General features: G+C 34.5%; 1 pseudogene; it reads right to left on the reverse strand.

The window, feature by feature from the left end:
* Positions 1-5,265: 5,265 nt before the first annotated feature.
* On the reverse strand, positions 5,266-5,362 carry LOC148110709 (U6 spliceosomal RNA; annotated as a pseudogene).
* Between the last annotated feature and the right edge of the window lie 758 nt (positions 5,363-6,120).

The raw sequence follows: 6,120 nt of genomic DNA on the forward strand, positions 1-6,120 counted from the left end.
ATAAATGAGCTAAACCCAACTATTAAAAAGAAGATTTTCAGATTGTAAAAATAAAAAAACAAAACAAAATCAAAATTAATTAGCTACATGTTCTTGAATTAAATATACCAAAAATAATAAATTATTTCTGTGTAAGGTTATTAAAAAGAAAAAAGCAGGTGTATTCTAATCAAAATGAAGCTGATATAATAATGTAAGAAATAGAAATTAAGAAAACAAGTGATTATACCAAAATTTATTTACCCATCCTAGTGCTGATAAACATTTGGGTTGTTTCCACTTTGGACTCATGTAAACATTGTGGCTATGAGTATAGATAGATAGGTCTGTCTATCATCTATCTATGTATCTATCTATCTATCTATCTATCTATCTATCTATCATCTATCATCTTTTCATGAATATGTACATGCCATTCTTTTGGGTGTATGCTTGGCAATGGAACTGCTGGTCATATAGTATGCAAGCATTTAACTTTAGTGGATACTATAAAACAGATTTCTAAGGGACTGTACCAATTTATACTCCCACTAGCAATATGAGAGAACTTTGGTATTAAAGAAATATCTTTGTTTTGCTTTTGTTTTCAATTATAGTCATTCTGATACATAAGTAACAGCATGAGTTTGTAGTCTAATTTTTATTTCTACAACAACTAAGCATGTAAAGCACATTTTCATATTTGCTAACAATTTTGATAGTCTTTTTGTAAAGTGACTTTTAAGTCTTTCCCTCAATTTTAAAACCGTATTATCTGCCTTTTTTTTAGTGACTGCTAGAAATCCAGGTCTTTCTGCAGCAGGTTGATTCTCACACCCCTAAGAGTATGTTCGGATGAGGACAAAGTCTTAAGTTTACTATAACCGAATCTACCAATCATTTCCTTCATAATCAGGGCTTTTCATGCCCTGTTTAAGAAAACTTTGTCTACTGGAAGATGATAAAAATATTCTCATATGTAATCTTCAATAAACTTTATTGTTTGCCATTAATATTAGATCTACAATCCACCTCAAACTAATTTCCATGCATGGTGTAAAATAGAGGTTAGGATAATTTTTTTCTACATAGATATTTTATTGATACAGCAGTATTTATTAGACAAGTCTATTACTTTTACCTTCATTATTCTATTTGTATATTTTTACATGACTACCACACTACCCCCCTTACTATATAATATTATAATAAATCATGACATCTACAAATGTAATTTGCCTTACTTATTCTTTTTCCAGATTAATTTCACTATCCTTGGTCTTCTTTACTTCCATTATACATTTTAGAATCAATATGAAATTTTTCACCAAAAAAAATCAGCTCAGATTTTAGTTGAAATTGTAATAAATCAATGGGCTGACTTTTAGGGAGCCCTAACTATTTTATTTCATGAAGCCTTTAATCCCTTAATATGAAATGCCATTCCTTTTGTTTAGATGTTCTATATTTTCTCTTCATAATATTTTATACTTCCTTGTGTCAATGTCTTTAAATCTTTTCTAGATTTATTTCTAGAGTTTCTTTATGGTACTATAAATGATAGCCATTTTTGAAATTTTATCTTTTAATTATTTGTGGTGATATACCTATTAAAAAAGTATTTATCTTACTGAGCATAAATCCAGTGATCTTACTAAATTTTCTCAGTAATTTTAATAATTTATCTCTAGACATTTTTGGATTTTCTAAGTACACAATCCCATCATAAATGGGTGCTAAGTTACATCAAATGTTACTTTCTGTAACTGTTAATGATCAAATGAACTGCTCATTTATTTTGCTATTATAGTGAATTACATTGTTTGATTTTCAAATATTAAACCAACTTTGTATTCCTGGAATAAAACTCATTTATTTATGATGTATTATCCTATTAGTATATCTCTGTACTTAAACTGCTAATATTACATCCAGGGTTTTTTGCATCTATGTTTATGAGAAAAATTAGCTAGTAATCTTGTAATATCTTGATAGATTTTAGTTTCAAGTTTATTCTGGTTTTCCAAAAGGACTTGGGCAATTTTCTCACATTAATTGTGAATTAAATTTATTTCATAAATCTAGGACTATTCAGAGTTTCTATTTCTTCTTTGGTGTTTTGTTAAGTTGCATTTTCCTGGAATTTCAGTCATTTCATCTATTTTTTCAAACTGATTTACATGGAGTTGTTTATGATATCCTCATATTAACTTTTCATGTAGTGCATTCTATTATGGGTGATTTATGCATTACACATATCTTTTCTTCATTAGTCTTGCTAGTAGTTTATCAAATTTATTAGTCTTTTCAAATGATGAACCCTTTATTTTGTTGATTTTCTCAATTGTGCATTTACTTTGTCTTTTTATAGTTTTCTACCCTCTATTTTCTTTAAAATTAAAAAAAATAAAATTAAATTAATTTGATGCTTTTTTACTAAACAATTAATATGTCTCCTCTCCCTTACTTTATTATAAAAGAAATGTAGCTACTGTTTCTCTTTTCTTTTTATAGTCTTGTTTTTTAGCTTGATCAGTGTGTGGTAGACAGAATAAAGAGTGTCCCAAAAATGTCTTTGTTCTAATCCTTGGAATCTGTGAATATGTTACCTTGCATGGCAAAAAAAAAAAAAAAAAAGACTTTGAACATGTGATTAGTTAGAGAATTTGAAATGCAGAGATTTTCTTGGATTATATGTGTGGGTTCAAAGAAATCAAAAGGGTCCTTAAAAGGGAAAGAGGGAGGCAAGAAAGTCGGACAAGGAAATGTGACCATGGAAGCAGAGGGAGAGAATGGAGATTTAAAGATGCTACTTTGTTGGCTTTGAAGATGGAGAAAGGAGCCAGGAGCCAAAGAATGCATGTAGCTTTGAAAGCTGGAAAAGGCAAGGAAGTGTATTCTCCCCAAGGTATATGAAATACATCAAACCTCCAGACATCTTGATTTTAGCCTAGTGAGAATAATTTTAGACTTCTAACCTCCAGATTTTGAGATAAGTTTGTGTTTTTAAAGAGCTAAATTTGTAGGTGTTTATTACAGCAGCACTAGGAAACTAATATCACTTATTCGAACTTTTTTTGGTTACAGATTTATTTTTCCAGCTGGATTCAATGTTTTCCTCCTCAGCTACACCCTCAGTAGTTTTTTCCAGGTACGTCAATGGATATTAAGCTTTCATAGCCTTTATATTTCTTAAATGCCTTGACTTTACTCTGACACCTGCCATGTAGTATAATGGTATAACAAATGTAAGCACTGTCAAGTACTTTAAAGATAACAGTTTAGTGACCTTATTTATTTTCAAGCTAATTGCTCTCACTTTGTGGGAAATCTGCCTTCTTCCTCCTCTCATAGATACTTAAGGTTGTTTTCTATTTATCCTAGATATTAGTGGAGATTTCCCCTTCCCCTTTTTAAGGCAGGTCTATGTATTTCATTTAACATTAAAATACATTTTTATCTACTCCTCCTTTTTGTTTGGAAGAGATAAGAAAGATTTTTCCTTATGCTATCACTCATCTGGACCAGAAGGCTTTTAGAGCTATTTAATGAGAAATGGAATAGCTGTATTAAGACTTCTTGAAATACGACATTTCTAATTAAAACACATCTATTAATTTTAACACATTTGTGCATTCTTTGTATTGTTTCAAAAATTTCTTAGTAAGTACTATTCTGTCCTGATCTTATTTTCCCTCTTTATTGCTTTTCCTAAGGCTCTGAATACCTTAATATCCACGTGAAATACAGAATCATGTTTCAGTTTAACCACTGTAATATGTTTCTCTAAATTATGTGGATAGAGACAGGGTTCTTATTTTATGCTACAATTGATCATTAAAGAAGAAGATGATGTCATCTTTCAAGGAAGAAAACAGAGAAGGTGGAAGAAAGCAAACAAAATGCTTGTTGTATATGTTAATTAAATTTTCTGAAGTTTTCTATGAAATGTTGATACTGCATGGATCTTTGCAAGATCATTTTTTCTAATTAAGGAAAGTAATTAAGTAAAAACAATTCATAATTAGCAGAACACATACGCACACACATGTCAGCGCTCCCTTTCTTACAAAATGCCAATTTTCTTTCTTTTTTTAATTTTAAGCATTTTTTAAAGATTTTATTTAATTATTTGAGAGAGAGAGAGCACAGGTTGGGGGGTCAGAGGGAGAGAAAGAAGCAGACTTTCCACTGAGCAGGAAGCCCAATGCGGGGCCTCGATCCCAGGACCTCAGGGACCATGACCTGAGCTGAAGGCAGATGCTTAACCTACTGAGCCACCCAGGCACCCCAGTGAAATGCCACTTTTTCTTGTTAAAAATAAAATAAATGCTGGGGTGCCTGAGTGGCTCAGTCATTAAGTGTCTGCCTTCGGCTCAGGTCATGATCCTAGGGTCCTGGGATCGAGCCCCACATAGGGCTCCCTGCTCAGCGGGGAGTCTGCTTCTCCCTCTCCCACTCCCCCTGCTTGTGTTCCCTCCCTTGCTGTCTCTCTCTCTGTCAAATAAGTAAATAAAATCTAAAAATGTTTTTTAAATAAATTAATTAATTAATTTAATTTAATTAAATAAATGCTTCCTTCGACTCAGTACTATAGGAATAATTCTGTTTTAAAGTTATGAGTGTTGCACTTTCCTCTTTTGAAGAGTGACTGGTTGTATAACATCAGTGCGGGAAGATAGCTTAGGAGAGGAATTCAAAGATATCTTAGGTGAACGACAGGACCTGCTCACTGTGACAAATGCAAGCACACTGGGAAGGGAGAAGGTGTTCATCATAAGAACCTCCTCAAAGCCAGGCTGCTTCCTCAGGCCCCCAGGCGCTCACTCAGCTATGAACCAAACTCTGAAATGTTCCCCCTTCTCCCTGCCAGTCCCAGCACCAAAACCTTCCTTCCTGTGGTTGTCAGTCGCTGCCACAGAGGAGGCAATCCATATTGATGCAAACAAGAAACAATACAAAAATCTTGGCCTACAGAGGTATAGCCCTGCAGGATAAATCCCAGCGTCACCACCGATCAGTAAATTCACAACCCACCTCTTCTCAGTTTCCCCCTGAAGAAAATGAAGCTACCAAATATAACTGCCTCTTGGAATACTTATGAGGAACCAATGAGAGAATGTGTGTGCAAATGGGCCAGATGTGAGATGTGGCCTGTAGATACAGCCTGCAGATACAGTACGTAGAGAACTAAGCACTAAATCTAAAACACAGTCCAAAGCCAAGACGTGCACTGAATGCTATTATTTATAACCTGTAGAGCAGGATATAATTGTTCACTGTTACAACAATATCCTCATGAATCTGCTTGTCCCTTGTGCAGGGGCCATGCTCACTCCTTGTAGCGTTCCACTTGTAGTAGAGGTGCTACCAAAGCGAGCACACGACAATATTCTCAATAAGCATAAACACCTAACGTGTTTTCCAAGAATTCTTTCCATTTCATAAGATTCAGTTTTGATGGAGGGGGTTGGTATACATACTGTAAAGTGCAGGCAACCGACAGAACTGTGAAAGCCAGCCAGGAAACAGAGAGAGACAGCAGAGAGGGTTGGTACACTAAAGCCTTAGAGTGTCCCTCAGTTCAGGTGGAAGGGAAACCATGTGTGTTTTTGTTTCCATTAGACAAGAATTACCTTGTACCAACACTAATATACAAGCCACTTAGCAAATTTGTTTTAATTCAAACCGTAATGACATTCAGTGCAACATTCTCCAGAAGTTAACAGCTCTCCCGACGAGCAGCAGCCGGTAGTTTGCGTGGCACTAATATACAGCTAAGTAGTTTGGGTTACTCAGACATCTGGCCTTAGTGAAACAGCTGGAAAAGCTCAGGTATTAACCTTTTGCTTGCAGTGAGAGCTATCCCTACAGATGCCAAAGCGTTGTGGAGACGGAATACCTCGTCGTGGCTCAGACCACTTTTCTAATTGCAGGTGGTGGTGTAATGACTTCTTTTCCTCATTGTTGGGAAAGAGAATCCAGTCTGGTTTTTCCTATTTGATCTGCATTATTTTGCATACACCCCATTACATCTAAACAGGCAGAGAAAGGCTTTATAGAAAAACAATATACCATGTCTAAAACCAAAGAAGCAGTGTCTTAGACAGTGAGGACATTTGATCAAAGGGCAATTAAATC

This window comes from Ursus americanus, chromosome 1 (genome assembly GCF_024610735.1).
Source record: "Ursus americanus isolate L20-20 chromosome 1, mUrsAme1.1.p, whole genome shotgun sequence".
NCBI lineage: Eukaryota > Metazoa > Chordata > Mammalia > Carnivora > Ursidae > Ursus > Ursus americanus.